Source organism: Mesoplodon bidens (assembly GCF_964165515.1).
Source record: "Mesoplodon bidens genome assembly, chromosome: 10".
In the NCBI taxonomy this organism is placed as follows: domain Eukaryota; kingdom Metazoa; phylum Chordata; class Mammalia; order Artiodactyla; family Ziphiidae; genus Mesoplodon; species Mesoplodon bidens.
In genome coordinates, this window is record NC_138172.1 from 7049755 (window position 1) to 7067476 (window position 17722).

Here is a 17722-nt window from a genome sequence, read left to right on the forward strand (position 1 = left end):
AATGGACAAAAATCATGAAGAGAAATTTCCATGAAGAGGATATACAGATGGCAAATAAGCACATGAAAAGCTGTTCAACATCATTAGTCATTAAAGATAGGTGAATTAAAACCACAGTGAGATATAATTACACACCTGTCAGAACAGCTAAAATAAAAAATAACACCAAATGCTGGTGAGGATGCAGAAAAACTGGTTCACTCATACATCATAGGCAGGAATGTAAAATGGTACTATAAAACCATTTGGAAGTTTCTTTAAAAAAAAAAAAAAACTAAATATACAACTACCATGTGACCCAATAATTGTCCTATTGTGCATTTATCCGAAATAAATGTAAACTTATGTTCACACAAAAACCCTGTACACAAGGTTATAGTAGCTTTACTAATAATTGCCAAAAATTGGAGATAACCCAGATGTCCTTTAATAGATGATTAAGCTACCTATGGTCCACCCACATCATGGAGTGGTACTCACCCATAAAAAGGATTGAACTGTCTATACACACAACAACCTGATGAATCTCCACTGAATTGTGCTGAGTGAAAAAAGCCCGTCCCAGAAGGTCACACATAGCATGATTCCATTTATAGATATCATTAAAAAAGCAACATTATTAGAGACCAGATTCATGATAGCCAGGAGTTAGGGATAGCCAGGAGTTAGGGATGCAGGCGGCACGGTGGGGGGAGGTGGTGACTATAATGGGACAGCCCAAGGAAGCTTATGGTGACAAAAAGTTCTGTATCTTGATTGTGATTGTGGCTACATAACACTACACACATGATAAAACTGCACACACACACACGCACATACACACAAGTGAATGTAAAAATAGATATTATTATCCTATCCTGCAGATGGGGAGACAGAGGCTTGGAAAGGTCCAGCCACGAGCCCCAGGGCCTCTGTCTCTCCAGAGCACATGCCCGTGACCACTCTGCCTCACTCCCTCTGCCCTTGCAGGCCACACCAGACAGCAGACAGAGGACAGGGAGACCCCACCTTGACACCCTGCTGGCAGTAGACTAGCTCCCCTGAGACGGGGCCTGGGAGGGGTGAGGCCCACCCAGGCAGGTCTTGATGGGGAAGGCAGGGGCAGCGTTCCCCTGCTTCTCTTCCATCTCCACCCGACCTGACCCTGGCACTAGCCTAGTGCCGGCACACAGGGGACGCTCCACACCACTGTTCCCTTCCTACTCCTTGCTGACTTGAGTCCCCACTGGGTCACCCACCCCTAACCAATGCCATCTCCCCTTTTCCAGAGCTGAACTTCGTCACCCAGTCCCCAGAGCCGGCAAGACATGGGCCCTATTTTCCAAACCCTGACGCCTTTCATTTAACCAGAAGACGTGGAGGGGTGAGTTGGAGACTGGGGTTTTGCTGGAACTGGAGATGGGGAAGATCTGGGAAGAGAGCAGCCTTGCAGGGGGTGCTGATGGAGGGTCTGATAAGCAGGAAAACAGTGTTTGACAGCAGCTGCCTTCCTTCTGCCATTCTAGCGGGGCCACTTGAATTATTTATGCACCATTGTGCAGGTGTGGGGAAATCCCCCCAGGTGTCTTTGCGTTGGAATAGGGAGCACAGCTAGAAAATAGGGAGCACAGCTAGGAAGCGTAGGAGGAAGGCAGCCTCACTGCACACACTGAACTAAGTCTCAGGCCCCTCGTCAGTACAATGGGGTAGCAGCAGCATCTCCCTCTTGTCAAGGTCAAGCACAGGTAATCCACGTAAAGTGCTTGGAAGAGTAGCTGGAGCATAGTAGGTGCTCAATAAATGCTGGCTGCCTAGTGCATGTTAGTTAAATGGGACAGCCCTCTCTCTGGGGTCAAAATGCCGCTTAGCCTTCCAGAGCCAGCCCATATTGCAGCTCTGTGAGATTTCTCTGGCTCCTAGCTGGGATTAACCACATCTTCCTCTGTTCTCCCAAAGCCCTTTCTTTGGGCCTCTGTTATTGCCTTGCTCGATCCGCCCTGCGTTATATATCTAAGAACCTCAGAGTCCGTGCCTGCTCCCCCAGACCCACCCCTGTCAGGGAACAGAGGTCACACTGCTCATCTTTGGGCATCAGAAGCAACTTACCTTCCGAAAGAACAGCCTCTGGGCTAGAGTTCAGAGTCAGGATTTCATCTGACCTTCCCAGAAGGTGTCGTCAGCCCTTTCACAGGTGAGAACGCTGAGACCCAGAGAGAAGTAACTTTCAGCCAGGAGCTGGGAGAGCCAGGGTGCAACTCAGAGATTCTGAACTCACTTTCTATTACCCTACCCTGCCGGCATCAAGAAAGATGAGTGACTCCAGACCCAAATAGGGGAGGAAGCAGACAGGCAGACCAGCTGTGTGCCTCTCCTCAGCCCTCAGAGATCACCCAGATCTCTTACCATGCTGAAGTTTTGTTTCTTGCCCAAGCACTTTGGGACTAACCAGATTGTTTCCAAACACATTACATAATTGTGCACATATTTATTTAATGCCATCTCTTGAATATTAAACAATCGATAATTTGGAACAGAAACACTGGCGTCTAAACCCAGCAGCTTTTGACAGGCGTGGGTGGGGAAGGAGGTTGAGGAGAGCCATCTATGAGCCATTACGGGAGAAAGAGGTGACAACCCCCTCCTCCTGCCGAGGTGGGCTGAACGGCTTCCCAGGCTTATGGTTGGCCAAAACGTAGTGGAATTTTCACCATTGGGGTTCCACCTCTTTTATTATATAACAACAAAGGTGCATTAGCTCTTCCCTAAAGGATGCTTGGAGCCAGGGCTTGGCCACCTGTTTATCTGTTTATGAGTGTTTACTGAGCATCCTCTATGTGCAGTCTCTGTTACACTCTGATTCACCCCTGGGGTGCCTTTGAGTATGAAGCGCATGAGACCCGGTCCTCATACAGGTGACCAAATAAATGTAGAAGATGGCTTCCGGGCATGGTAAGCACTGTGAAGAAAACAAAACAGGGCTGCAAGGTGGGGAACGGCGGGCAGTCCCTGAGGAGGGGACTTCTGACCAGAGGTCCCGATGGGAGAAGCAGCCAGCCATGCAGAGGTCAGGGTGGTGGGGAGAGCATTCCAGGCGGATGGGGATGGGGGCAAGGAGCAAGCGGCCCTGGTGGGGTTGAGGAAGAGCAAGGAAGGCAGTGGGCTGGGGAGGGGTGAGTGAGGGCCCCACGTAGGCAACGCAGGCAGAGGGTTACCCCTCTGCCAGGATTGTTGGGGCCGGACTGAGAGGGCCCCCATGAGGAGTTGGCATTGCAGTCTGTGTGCAGCGGCAAAGCTGTTGGAGGGCTCTAGCAATCTGATGAATGTTAGGAAAACATCCGTCTGCAGCTGGGAGAGGACTGGGGGGTGGCAGGCATGCAGGGAAGGGCTGGGTTGAGGTTCTAGGGCTGGAGTGCTGGGGGTGGGCAGGGAGACTCCAGGGAAGGCACAGGAGGGGCTGGCCGGGCCCCAAACGCTAATGGATCTGTCCAAGGTGATGGCGAGAGTTTCTCCCAGGGCAGCTGTGGAGGGCCTGGCCTGAGCCGGCAGGAATCACAGTAACTCTGATATTGATGGTAATAATAGTACCTAGGATTTACTAAGCACTTACTGGCTGTGAGCCAGACATGGGGCCGAGCCCCTCAGCCTCACCACCAGCCTGTGATATGTGTACGTTCATTATCTCCATTTCACAGAAGAGGGAGGGGACCAAGGCACAGAGTGGTGAAGTGAAATGCCCAGGGTTGCTCAGCGAGTTAGTAGTAGAGGTGGGATTTGAACCTCATCCATCTGACTCCACGCGTACGGCCCTCAGTCCATGCCGGCTGAATGAACTGATAACAAAAACAGCAACAGCAATAATGAGAGCAGTCACTTAACTATGGTGATGGCTACGTGCCAGGCCCTACTCTAAGTGCTTTAAAAAAACACCAGGGCTTCCCTGGTGGCGCAGTGGTTGAGAGTCCGCCTGCCGATGCAGGGGACGTGGGTTCGTGCCCCGGTCCGGGAAGATCCCACATGCCGCGGAGCGAATGGGCCCGTGAGCCATGGCCGCTGAGCCTGTGCGTCCGGAGCCTGTGCTCCGCAACGGGAGAGGCCTCAACAGTGAGAGGCCCACATACCGCCAAAAAAAAAAAAAAAAAAAAAAAAACCACTAATCATTTAGCCTTCACAACAGCCCATGAGGCAGGCACGACCATTATCCCCGTTTTACAGAAGGAGAAACTGAAGCATGGAGCTTACCCTAGCCAGGATTTGAAACCGGGAGTTCTGGCTCCAGAGTCCAGGCTTTTAGCAAAATGCAGTGTAAGTTGGGGGAAGTGGACCACCTACGATCTGACTTGGTGCCATCTGCATTTCCAAGTCTGGGGCCAGGCCTGGGCTGGGCCCAAGCCCCAGGCCTGCGGGTGGGGCAGGCCCTCCGGGAGCCTGTGGGAGACCACGAAGGGCTGAACTGTCCCCCACAGAGCCTGCTGGCTCCTCAGTGGCCAAAGCAGAGGGCCTTCAGAGGTGGACGGTAATTCCCATCTGAGGGGCAGTGCTGGAGCCGGGGAACGATGCGTGCGAAAGTGCTGTGTGAAAGGTGAAAATTTGCACACATAAGGGCTTTTAAAGTATTTGCGGATGCGTCAACATCTCATCCTTTCCTTGCATCCTGCTCTCCTCAATGAGAGAACAGAGAAAACGTGGGCCCATGCCCTGGCCAGTCTGCCCAAGAGTCTGCAATACCAGGGATGGAGCAGAGAGGCTGGGGCAATGCACCCCAAGCCCCGGAAACTCCTCAAAACAGGTTCTGTATGGGGAGGTGGGCGCGGCAGACGACCAAGCTCCAGGGCTTTCCTGCCGGTTTCAGGTCCTTACCGTGCAATCCTTGGCAAGGCGTTTAAATTTCTGCCACTGCAGTTTTATGTCTTTAAAATGGGAGTGAGAAGCCCTCCCTCTTGAGACTGTTGGAAGGATTAAGTGGGAGAGGACATCTCAGGGCATGGAGTGTCACCTGCTGCTCAGTGGGTCTCTGCCCCCCGGTGGCCCCAGTGGGAACGGTTGCCTCAGGTGTGAGGACCCGGGGCCCCTTCCCACTGGAACCATATCAGTTTCTCTGAACCGTACAAACACTGGGAACACTTTGCCACCTGTGTTAGTTTGCTGGGGCTTTTGTGACAAAGCACCACGAGCTGGGTGGCTTAAATTAGCAGACGTTTAGCGTCTCACAGATCTGGAGACTGGAAGTCTGGCATCACGGGGTTGATTCCTTTTGAGGGCCGTGAGGGAGAGTCTGTTCCCGGCCTCCCCTGCAGCTTCTAGGAAGGTTCATCGTCCTTGGTGATCCTTGGCTTGTGGATGCATTACCCCATCCCCACCCTCACATCATCTTCCCTCTCTGCTTGTCTATCTCTGTGTCCAAATTTCCCCTTTATAAGGACACCAGTCCTGTAGGGGCAGAGTTCACCCTAATAACCCTCTCTTAACTTGCTTACCTCTGAAAAGACCCTATTTCCAAATAGGGTCTTGTTCACAGGTACTGGGAGTTAGGACTTCAACATCCCTTTTGGGGGACACACAACACCCTCCTAATTGTTTGAAGCTGATTCTGAATGGGCTCCAGGTTCATTCACATTTCTGAAATAGGCTCAAAGAATATTTTACATCATTTTCTAAAAGAACAGTGGCCTCAACATCACTGACTCCTTAGCTTCCAGTAGATCCCTCATGAACACTTGGCCTTAGCGAACCCCAGTCTGGCTCTCTCAGCCATTATCTTATATGAAGAGCAAGTGGGTTTGAACCCAAGCCCTTGGTCAGCCCTGACTGTGAACTGGACTCCAGGAACATGGGAAGCCATGGTCCCAGCTGTTGATGGGGTCACAGGGGAAGGCCACAGGACAGGTAGGAGTGCACCTGGCTGTTGTTGGGCAGGTGGGTGCTGGGGCCACCAGGGTCCTTCCCAGCAATAATCTTCGAGAGGTGAGGGGAAGAGGCTTCCTTCCCGGGAAGGAAGCCTTTGTCTCCTTGCAGGTGGACATGAGTGCTCCCAGGACCACAAGAGAACCCTCACCTGCTCTTTCCGTGGTCAGATAACTCATCAGTCAATCAACTGTCATTCTGGGATGAGACCCACTCCTGGGCCTCTGTCTACACAGGAAGTGCAGGGGAACCCCGAGCCCATCATCCCCATGGCACCCCCAGCCCGGGTCCCTGGAGAGTGAGGGGTCGGTAGTAGACCCCACCTTCTTGTCTGATCTCCATTCTTAAAATAAGCTCCCCCACCTTGAATATTGGAGGTGCCCACTTCACTCGAACTGAGAGCCAGGAATCCGTTTCCAAAGGTGCCGTGACCGGGTAGGAGTGCCCTGGACTAGGCACAAGCAGGCCTGGGTGCTGGGTCGAGTCCCAACACTGCCAGTCTGAGCTCTGTGATCCCAGGTGAATCTTGCGCTTTTCCAGTCTCTGTTTCCCATGTACAAGGTGGAGATGGTTCCTACTTTACGAGCAGAGTGAGGGGCATCTTTAAAGGGCTCGTGCAGTGCTGGGCACCCAGTCGGCATGCTCCCTCTTCTCTCTCTGGGCTTCAGTTTCCTCCCCTGCAAGCAAGGCTGTTGGCCCAAACGGGCTCTGGCGAGCTCCATGTGGCTCTTGGGGTGCCCTCCAGGGAGTCCAGCGTCTGGCCAGGCAGAAGAAACCTCCCAGCCCATAGGCCTGCCCTGCCAGGAGCTCGCTGAGTGAGCTGGGGCGACTGCTCCGCACTGCTCACAGGCCTGGTGGCTCAGGGTGACCGTGGCGAGGCTCCTGGAGGCTCTGACCTCATGCAGCCAGCCAGAGGTCTGAGCTTGTGCCTCACCAGGTGCCCTAAATTCTCATACCCCATTCTTTTCTTGCCTGCCTCAAAGGCTCTGAGAATGCCAATCAGATGCTCCCTACCCACCTCCAGGTACCCAGGCCACCTCCGGCATGCTGGAGGCAAAGCCATCTTCATGGGGACACCGCCCAGTGCCTCGCACATGCCATGTCCTGTGCTCGGCACCCGACAAGTACTTGTGCAGCTGAATGTATTACGGGATCCGCTCACCCAGGTTGAAGTTCAGGGGGCAGAATGTTTTACCCCTTCTCGGGGAGGAAGGTAAATGTCCCAGGGACATTTCTATTCTCAGAGTGGAGCTGCAGTAGGAGAAGATGCATAACAGAAGCCACTAGCGCACTCATGCTGGGCTTGTGGGCAGGAAGGCTAGGGATGGGCTGCATTCAAGTCAGCCTTTCTCTGCGACTCTTGCTGTGGAGTGAGGTCTGACCCTGAGCCTTGAGATGGTACTGTTGGCGCCTTTTCACTGTCTCTGGGGGAATTCTGCTCACCGCACTGCGCCAAGGTGAGAATGAAACAAGAAAATATGTAGGAAGTAGAGTGGGCACGTGGCGTGGTAGAGAGAGCATGGACGTTGGGTTCATACCTGGCCCTGCTGGGTGACCTTGAGCAAGTGACCTCCCCTCTCTGGGCCTTAGCTGGCTGATCTAGAAACAGGTCACAGTGTTGGTGTTGTCATGAGGACCAAAGGCGCTCCTGTAGGCCACGTGCCCACCCCAGCCTACTCTCTCCCCCACGCCCCCAACCCCACCAGCTGATTGCATGGCAGGCCTTGCCCCCTTTGCTGGGCCCCTGGCATCATGCAGACAGGCCAGATGCCCAACCTCAGATGCCAAGAGCACAATCCCCTGGGCCCGGCCTGGGAGGGGTCGTGCCCTCCGGGTCTTTCCTTTCACTTGGTCTATCTTCGCTGGGTGCTGGCAGCTGCAGTAGCAGAAGCACTGTGCTCAGGCTTGGAAAGACCAGACAGTTTCAGTCACTCAGTGTGGGGCCCTTTCCTCTCTGTGCCTCAATTTGCCTGTCTGTAGAGTGGTCAGGGGCTGGCATGGGGGCTACTGAGGTAACCAATATGCAAGGGCCTGGTAGGTAATTGCTCAAAACTACTTGCTGCGTCAGAGTCCAGTGGGGTCGAAGGCCACTGGGGTCCCAGTCATTCCTGAGCTCCCTCAGGCCTCACTCTCAGCCTTGGCCTGCCTGGGGTCGAGGGTGCACCCTCCCCAGGATCAGTGGGAGAACTAAGAAGGGAGCTGCCTTCCCTTCACTAGGGAAGAACAATAAAAACTTGTAGCATCTTATTGTTAGAAGGAACCAAAGAACTCCTCAACAACCCCACCCAATGACTGGTAACTTTTTAATTTCTTGCTGGTTACCTCCAGGGACAGGGACCTCACTACCTGTTGTGTGACCACGAGCAGAGATGGCACCCAGTTCACACACCTTGTGCGCAGGCATTTTATGCATATATAAACCCAGTGCTCCTTACTCAGGGCATTATGACTTTTACTTTACACACAATTTTAACCACATGAGTTATCTGATTTCTTTAGCTTAATTGAAGACCCTGCTTGGGTTTCACCTCCCCTGAAACATCCCCAACAGGACTTCCATCCCCATGAAAGTTAACCACTCGCCCTCTGTCCCTGCAGCTCTTCAGATAGGTCTCTGTTGTAGAATGTACCCTATTGTGTTTTACTTGGCTGTTCAGTTACATCTCTCTCACTAGATCCTAACTCCCTAGGAGGAGTGGGGCAGTGGAAGGAGCTTGCTTGGACCTTAACTCAAAGAGGTCTGACCTTCATGCCCTATATTCCCTCCTGGCTGTGTGACCCAGAGGAAATGATCTAACCTCTCTGAGCACATGGATCAACGTCAGAGTCTTCATGATCCTCTCGCCCTCCTTGAGCAGAGTCCAAGTCCTCTTAGCCCTGTCTCCCTAGTCCCTGACCCACAGTGGGTGCTGAGCACTTGTTGAGGAGGGGAAGCGCAAGGAGGCCATGGGTACAAGTTATGAGGTGGCAGGGGAGGGAGTTTTTCTGCTGGAAGAGCATGCAGTGCTGCAGCCAAGAGACAAAACAGGAAAATAAGGTGCACAGGCCAGACACGTGCAGCAGTCGGGCTACTTAGGGAAGGGGCAGCAGAGGGAAACCCATCACCACCCAGGAGCCACCCCAGGCAAACTGCCGGCACTGTGGTCCCTGAGCCAACTGTGTTCAACAGGAAGGTGTTCATCTAGTACCTGTGTGACTTAAACTGCCTTTTAAAAAGCAAAAGGCTGAGAAGCGAAGGAAATCGCTAGGTTGATGAAATAATATGTTTGCGACATAGATGTTCTACTGTTTGTCAAATAGGAGCCTTTGTGATCAGCAAAATATCAATTCATGTAAAAGGGAAAAACAGAGTCAAGGGCGAGTTCCCTACACCTGAAATGTTTAAAATAAAACAAACGTCAGCATGCAAAGGGGAAGATTACAGGAGCTGGGAAGTCCCTCGTGTGGAAGTGCTCCTTCTCCAGAGATGCTGGAGAAGGTCTGTCTCTCCGTTCGACAGGAAACTGGCATGTTTTCTTCCTGTTCTCTGTCAGTGGACAGAAGGGAATCGGGCACGCTATAAGGGAACAAGCAAGGAGTGTCATGGGGCCACGAGACAGGATGAGTGGGGGACTGTGTCACCTTTTTTCCCTTTAGTCTAGAGAGGCTTCCTGGAGGAGGCGAGATCCAGGCTGTTTGGTCCAGGCCCTCCCCACTGCCCCTGGCCTGGCCTCTCCCCAGTGCTCACACTCACGTGGCTGCTTCATTGGAAGCCTCTATGCTCGGGTCTGGCCAGAGGCACATGTGGTGACTGCCCTTTCCCGACGTTCCCAGGGCCACTGTATACCAGTGACTTGTACAGGGAGTCCTCAGAACAAAAGGACTTCCAGGTAACCAGGATTGGAGCCAGGGCACCGCTGATAGGATCAGAAGCCTCAAGTGAACGGTAGCCCAGGAGGAAGCCAGGGCCACAGAGAAGTGCCCACCACCCACACTGCTTTTGGCAGTGGCACTGTTTTGCCGAGCACAGGCGCTGTGGAGGCCGGCCATGCTCCCCTGCCCCTCCCCACCCTGGCCTCCCCTTCTCTGGTCCCAAGACCAGAGAGGGAGGCAGCCCTGCTGGCAGCTGGACCAGGCACCCTGGCCACCTCACAGGGTATAGCCACAGGCTGCAGACTTCTGTGGTCGCTGTCGGTGCTGAAGCCAAGAGGTCAGAGGGGGGGTTTGTGTCCGTGACCTGGGATGCAGCGGGGACACCGGGGGATTTGCCACCATCTCCAGCCCAGGTATGGGTGAGTGGTTCACGGGCACAGCCCGCAGCCCTGGACTGGCTAGGCCCCTCGGGGGCCTGGGACTCCAGTGCAAGGGGGGCACTGAGATGGAAGCAACTTAGTGCAAGGGGAGGGACCGCAAGCCTGTGAGTGCTGGGCCAGGAGGGAGGCTGGAGGGCAGGCACGCCCTTTGGAAGTTGATGAGGAGTCCCACGGGGTCAGTCTCTGGCCCTCACTCAGCTCTCTGGGCACCCTTCCTGCGGAGGGCTGCTAACGTGAGCGAGAGAGTGAGATAGCCCAGGTTCAAATCCAGACCCCTGTGTGACTTTGCACATTTACCTCTGCTCTCTGTGCCTCAGTTTCCCACCCTGTAAAATGGGAGTGGTGATAGTGGGACCTATTTCTTAAGTCTGTTATGAAGATCAAAGAAGATGGTAGATGCAGCCCCGTAGCTCTGAGCATCTCCACTGCCCCCTGCTACTCCCTGAACAAGGGACCCACCTTCAGAGGGTGCCTTATCAGCACTGGAAGGAAAATTAAGAGACTCTTTAGGCTATCTTGCCTATTTCACAGGTGCAACTGCAAAGGAGATGATCTAGGTTATGGCCTCAGACTTCAAATCAGACAGACCGGGGTTTGAACCCTGTGTCTGCAAACTTTTCAGCTGGAAGCCTCAGACAAGTTCTTGACCCTCTGACCCCCATTTTTTCATATGTGAAGTGGAGATAATTATAGGATCTACTTCATGGGATACTTGCAAGGATGAAATCATGCCTCACATATAAAAGGTTTATCCTGTACTTCATACTTAAATCGGGAGCCACTATCACCACCACCATCATCACTATTGTTACTCTTATTGTTGTTGTCGTTGTTGATGATGATGTTTTGAGGAAAGGGAGGCTCGGAGAGGGAAAGGGACCTGCCAGCAGTCACACAGCAAGTCAGAGGGCAAGACAGGGTCCAGCCCCGACCTCCTAACCCCCCGTCCCTGTTCTTTCTGCTTCCCTCACCATCTCAGTGAACCTCATTGGTCTTCGCCGCCCCTCAGCACATCCTGCCTAGAGCTTGGTTTCCGCTTGCAAGAGGTCACCCTAAAGCATATGAGACCTATCGTTTACTGACCTCGTTGCTTCTGGGCACAGATTTGGGGGCACCACACAGGGGAAGCTGGCATCCCCCAAGATGCTGGGCCAGCAGAGAGCTGGGGGAGGCTATCTTCTCCCCATGATTTCCTCAGTGCCCCTCCAAAAGCCCACAGCTTCCCGCTGTACCCAGGGATCCTTGGCCAGGGAGACCCCTGAGGGGGGCAGGATACAGCTTTTGAGGGCAGAACTCCTTGTTTTCCAAGAGGCTCCTTAGGAAGGGAAGGATTGGGACCTCAGCTTCCACCAAGGTTTCCTTGGATGTTGGGGACAGATCTGGGGTCACCCTCAGGGGTCTCCTGGTTCCTTAGCTGATCTGGAGCACCTCTGAAGGCTTGCCTCTGTCTCTCCACCTTCTAGCCATCTGAGCTTGGGCCTTCCCTCGCAGGGAGGGACGGAGACACAAGAGGAGGCTGAGGAGGGAGAGGAGAGAGAGCATGGAGTTTGCTTTAAGGAGAAAGAAGAGTTATGTTCTTGTTTTAATAATATAAATGTTACATGAGCAATGATAATTATTATGATTCCCATTTATTGAACACTTACTATGCACCAGGCACTGTGCTAAGAACTTTATATATGTTATTTCAATTAATCTTGACCATAGCCTAATCAGGTAGAAAATATCATGATACCCATTTTACAGATGAGTAAACTAGAAGAGACTTATTTATATACCATGTGGTAACTACAGATGCCAAGCAGACGAAATAAAGAAGGATAGATTCTGAGTGGGATAACAGGGAGTGCTGGGGACTGTGGCAAGTTGGAGAGAGTCATTCATTTGTTTTTTTGTTGAGGCATGATACACATACATTAAAGCAGGTAAAGGGCACTCATCTCAAATGTACCATCTGATGATTTTTACACATATTTACACCACCCTGATCAAAGTACATACAGAATATTTCCAGTACCCCAAACATTCCTTCTGAGGCATACAAATTTAATTTTTTAAAAAATTCTGCAAAACCATCACAGCCAAGAGGCACCTAAGGAAGCATGATGACTAAATATAATCTGGTATCCTGGATGGGATCCTGGAACAGAAAAAGGACTTTAGGTGAAAACTAAAGAAATGTGAATCAAGTATGGACTTTAGTTAATATTAGCATATCAGTATTGATTCATTAATTGTGAAAAATGCACCATAGTTATGTAAGCTGTTAATGATAAAGGGAACTGGATGTGTGGTAGGTGGGAACCCTCTGTACTATTCTTAGCAAATTTTTTGTAAATCTAAAACTGTTCTAAAACAAAAAGTCTATTTAAAAAAAAAAAAAAAAAGCACTCTTCAGATATTTAAGCAAAATATATCCATGGGCAGGGTCTGGCCTTTGAGCTGGCAGTTTGTGACCTCCAGTGGTCTAATGCCCTTATTTTACAGATGAGGAAACTGAGTCCCCCAAAGGGGAAGGCACTCGTCAGGGCCCCAGAGTAGGTCAGTGGCAGAGCCAGGACCGAAAGGCTGGTCAGTGCTCAGCTGTGAAGGATAGGGTTTGGGGCGTGGGTTCGGGGCTGCCAGGGTCTCCCTGAATCCTGAGTGCCTTGCTGAGGACCCGCCCTACAGGAAGCTGCCAGGTGCCACCGGCTTCCCTCTACTGCTTCCCCCTGAGCTCTCCAGGGCTGTCAGTTGGAAACCAGTTCTCCCACTGGCCTCGGCCCCAAAGGGAGTGGTCATGGGCAGTTCCTGTTCTGGGAGCAGGGTGTCGCCTTCCCACTCCCCCCTCCCCAGCCTCGATACACCTGATACATGTCCCCATGGCCAGCATGGGGTTTGAGTTGAGTGTTGGATGGATGGGTGAGTGAAGAAATGAAGGGGGGAAGAAATGAATGGAAAGCGTGGATGGTTGGGAGAGGGTGGGGGGAATAAAGGGTGCCAGGAGTACAGACTCTGCAGCCAGATGGTCTGGGTCTGCTACCTCCAGCCACAGGACCTTGGACAAGTCAACCTCTCTGTGCCTCAAATTCCTCATCTGAAAGTGGAGATAATGGTAGCTCCTGTGCCTTGAGGATTAGAGTTGATTGACATGAGGGAGGGAAGTTATAAATATAGGCCAGGAGGGAAGGAGAAATGGGGGAGGGGTGATGATTTCGTTTTCGTACTGGGACATGGAAACCTGGATGAAGCCACAGGACTGGCCACTGACCCAGAAAAGGGGTTGGGTAACTTCACACAGTGGTTAGAGCACAGATTCGGGAGCCAGGCTGCCAGGAATCAAATTCCAAGGCCACCACTTACTAGCCACGTGGCCTTGGGCAAGTGAGTTAACCTCTGTGTGCGCCAGTGTCTTCTCTGTGAAACAGATGTGTTAACAGCAGCACTCGCTTCACGAGGTTGTTATGAGAATTTGCTTCACGAGGTTGTTATGAGAATTAAGTAGTTGTTTGGTATGTGTGTAGCCCCTGGGACTATACCTGGTATGTTGAAAACAACCTCTGGCATATATAACAAGTATTTGTTAAATACCTGGGAGAGGTTTTATACCAGAAACCCACTCCTCTCTCTGCAAGGCACTGACTCTTGCCAGAGATCGAGGTCCAGGCGTTATACATTCTCTTACCTCCTGAATCCAGGCAGGACACTGCCCTTCACGAAGCCAGGTGGGGTGAGGGCCGAACTGCTGACCAGGTGCCCATCTATATGGCCTCACCCACTCCAGCCAACCCCGGGGTGAGCAGCATTTCTCATATTTTAAGAGAAGCCAGAAATCTGGATTCTGTACAGTTCCCCAATTTTTAAACATTGGCTCTTAGTTCAACTTTATTTTAAGCTCTGAGCAAAACAAACAAATGTATTTTAAGCTGGCTGCTCTCCCAAACAGTTGATTTGCAGCTTCCACCCCAGTCTAGCCCTGCCAGTTTGCTTTCTTTTATTATTTTTTTCCTGCATTTTAGAGAAAAGGAAACTGAGGCACAGAGAGAAATGCTTGGATCTGTGTGTCTGACTTTTTAGTGGAGGCAAGAAGCAATCTCCTAGTTTCCCTCTCCCGGCTGCAAGCGACACGGGGTCCCTGGGGAATCCACCAGGCTTTGCAGCAGGTGAGGGAGGGGGACTTGAGGGGGAATTTTCCCCTCAGCCTGGGTTCTTCCAGTAGCATATTTGAAATATGATGTTTGCTGACCAGATGCCATCTGCGCCATGCGTCAGGGGTGCACCTGATATGAAGCAGAGTTTCCCCACTTCCAAAGCCTTAGCAAAGATTAGAGATGCCGGGACCCCCAGTTTCACTTCCAGCACTGGCCCGGCAGATGGGAGGCCACGATTCCAAGGGGTTCCTGACCCTCAGTCTGTGGGAAAGAGCTAGCAATAAACTCTATGTAAAGAAAGTCGCTAAGTGAGAACTAAAGGGGTTGAGGAATGGGGGGACGCATGTTCTGGAGGGATTTTTTTTTTTTTTTTTGCAAGAGGGTTAATTTACAGACCTGTCATACTCTGAACTTGAGTTGTTTTTTCTTTTCTGTTGAAAAACTGCTCTTTGGTTCCCATTTACTTAACCTGTCTGTGTCTCCGTTTCCTCATCTGTAAAATGGGGATAAACATTGTACTAAACCTCCTGCAGCTTACGATGAGGATGCAATAAGACAGTATGTGTTGAGGATTAAGCAATAAAAACCAGTGTGGTTGTCATTGTCAGCTGCAGCCCGCCTCCCTGTCTGCACAGGTGGTGACTTGAGGAGCTGTGGCTACTGGCCTTTCTTCACCCTGACTCTCTACGTGTTTGTGATCTTAGCTTTGTCTGGAGACCTACCAGCTGTGGAGTGCCTCTCATAGGTCACCTTCTATGCTAGACCCTCCCACCCATTTTCTCTTTCTTAACCCTCAGAGCAACACTGGGGAGCCAACACCATCATCAGCTTTGCAGATGAAGAACCTGAGGCTCTCGGAGGAAACATGACTTATCCAAGGTCACACCCACAGGGGGACCTGACCTTGAGAATACCCTGTTACCTTCCTGAGCCTCTAGCTTCCTCATCTGTAAAAGGAGGTTCAGGACACCCACCCCAGGGCTGCTGTGAGCACCTATGAGGTAATGACTTGGAAAGTGCACTGCCAGCTGCAAATCCCAGGCAAATGGGCAGCATTGATGTGAGTCCTGCAGAGGCCTGATCCCTTTCGGGGTTCAGTGTGCTTTGGCAGCAAGAGCTACAGAGGAAACTTATTTCAAGTGCCTTTTTCTTGGGTGGGTTCCAAAATGCATCTCCTCTCTCCATCTAACAAGTGCAAAGCTGGCTTCAGCAGGGCCTATGTCTAACGCAAGTAACCTCCAGTGCGACGACCTGGGAGGCGGAAGGAGGTGGGCATGGTGGCCGCAGGGGAGACAGGGTCATGCAGAAGGCCTCAGGCTATGGAGTCAGATAGACGTCAGATCAAATCCTGGCTCCTCCACTTCCTAGCTGGGTGACCTTGAACCTGCTATTTAACCTCTCTGAGCCTCACACAGACTATTGTTATGATGGGGGGTCGGGGCGGGGTGGTGCTAAGCATGGCTGCTGAGAAGCACAGCATGAGGATCCACAAACATCCAGCCCGACAAGTACCAGGTCCAAGGCTGGGGCAGCAGACCTTGCAGAGGGTGGGGGGCTGGATAGAAACCAGCCACAGGGCCGGGGGAGAAGAGTTCCTGCTGAACCTGGGAAGGGAACACGGGTCAAGCAGGATTTAGCAGGACACACGCACTGGGAAGGAACGCCAGCCAAGTAGGTCTTAGCCGCGCATGTACACTGGCCCATGAGTAGCTGGAGGGCAGGCACAGTATACTCTTCGTCCCTGTGGCCTGGCTCCTGACCGGTGCACAGACTAGATTTTAAAAACTGAATTTAGCATCCACTTTCCTTTCTGCCTCAAAGCTACCCATTTACTCCTCCTTGTCCTTCAGTCTCCAACCGCACCACCCGCCTCTGTGAAGCGTAGAAGAGCACAGGCTCTGGTATCAGACAGATTGGGATTCAAATCCAAACTCTGCCCTTTCTGGCTGAGTAGCCTTGGGCAAATTACCTCCCCTTTCTGACCCTCAGTTTCCTCTTCTGTAAGTGAGCTAACACCGCCCCTCCCCCCAGCAGAGCTACCGTAGGAGAGGCTGTAGATGAAAGCACCTCGCGTGGTCCCGACACAGAGTAGGCGTCCCAGCAGTGGCACTGCTGTTGTTCCTTCCAAGTGTAGCCCCGGGCCACCTCTGGCTCCTCTCTTCTCCCCAAGGCAGACGGAACTCCCCAAGGAGTTCACGATTTGTCTTTACATCTCAGATGACAGGAGACAAGCACCTAGGCTGTATACATCAGTGAAGAATAAGTGTCACCCCCATTCCCACAGTCTCTTTACATAATTTCCACACTGCTCCTCTGTTGATTGGACGTGGTGGGCTTAATAACATCCATAAAACACCTCGAAAATGAGCATCAGAAGGCAGATCACTGGGGATGAAGGGTAAACCACCCTCAGGCTCTAAAACACCATCCTCTAGCTGTGAGAATGCGAAAGTTCATTAGTGTCTCTGAAAGTTCTCATGTGGAAAGTTCATGAATGAGGGGCTTTCTGGTCCCGGATCCCATGTCTTATTCTCGAGGATGGCCTGGAAACCCTGCTCAACTGACTATTTATGGGTGCCTCTCTGGCACCTCCTGGTCAGGCTGCGTTCCTGAAAGGTGGCCCTCGCTCTGATCCCTGCGGCAGGAATCCCACTAAGGTGGGGCTGGTGGGGTTTGGGCCCGTAAAGGGGTCCCCTACCCATCTGGGATGTGTGTGCCCTTGAAGCCTGAAGCCTGTCCGTGCCTGGCTCACACCCACTTACCCTACATGCAGTGCAGACCCTGTTCTGGGAGCCTCCTCCTCAGAACTGGAAACAGGGTTCCCCCTGTTATTAGCTGGGAAATCCTGCTTTAACACCCAGCACTGTTGGAGCATCTCCACGGCCATCGGCAAGGGCCTCGGAGAGATTATCTGCAGCAACATGGTCTCACTGCAACCCCCTGAGCCCCTGGTGACGTGGTGCCTACAAAGTCCTGCAGTTTGGTCCAACATAATCACAACGTAAAGGAACAGTCCCTAGCCCACTCTTGGCCCCTCCAGCCCATCTCTTCTTCCGTGTTACTTAGGATTTCTCTCCACTCACCTCCCACGGGCACAGAGGGGTTCAACGCTGGTGCAAGACTGGGCGTCTGAGCTTAAAGCTGGCCCCCAGCCCCCTTACCGCCTGCTCCAGTGCTGGCTCCCACACCCGGCCTCTCCCTCTGGGCCCCTGAGCTAATTACGGGCTTACCTCAATGATTCTAAGGAAAAGCTAACTAAATCAGGGTCGGCCATCAATTTTCTGGCTAAGGACAGGCAGCCCGACCCCTCCTTCTCCATTCCGGGATTCTGAAACCCTGGCTGCAGCTTTGTTTGAGTCTGAGAACAGAGTTTATCTCTTAGGGCTGATTTGAGGAAGAGCAGCGAGACAGGACATTTCC

The 17722-nt window shown here is 52.1% G+C and overlaps 1 protein-coding gene across 8 annotated transcripts in view; it reads left to right on the top strand.

Annotated features, from left to right (window-relative positions):
• The window catches only part of ATP2B2 (ATPase plasma membrane Ca2+ transporting 2), a 210137-nt gene that overhangs the window by 17022 nt on the left and 175393 nt on the right, over window positions 1-17722 (top strand). For 6 of the 8 annotated variants that reach the window (XM_081245756.1, XM_081245762.1, XM_081245755.1 and 3 more), the window contains exon 2: window positions 1269-1363. The exons of the other annotated variants lie outside the window; for them this stretch is intronic. The gene's annotated coding sequence lies outside the window, so the exon portion shown is untranslated. The remainder of the gene's footprint in view (window positions 1-1268; window positions 1364-17722) is intronic. 8 annotated transcript variants of the gene reach the window in all.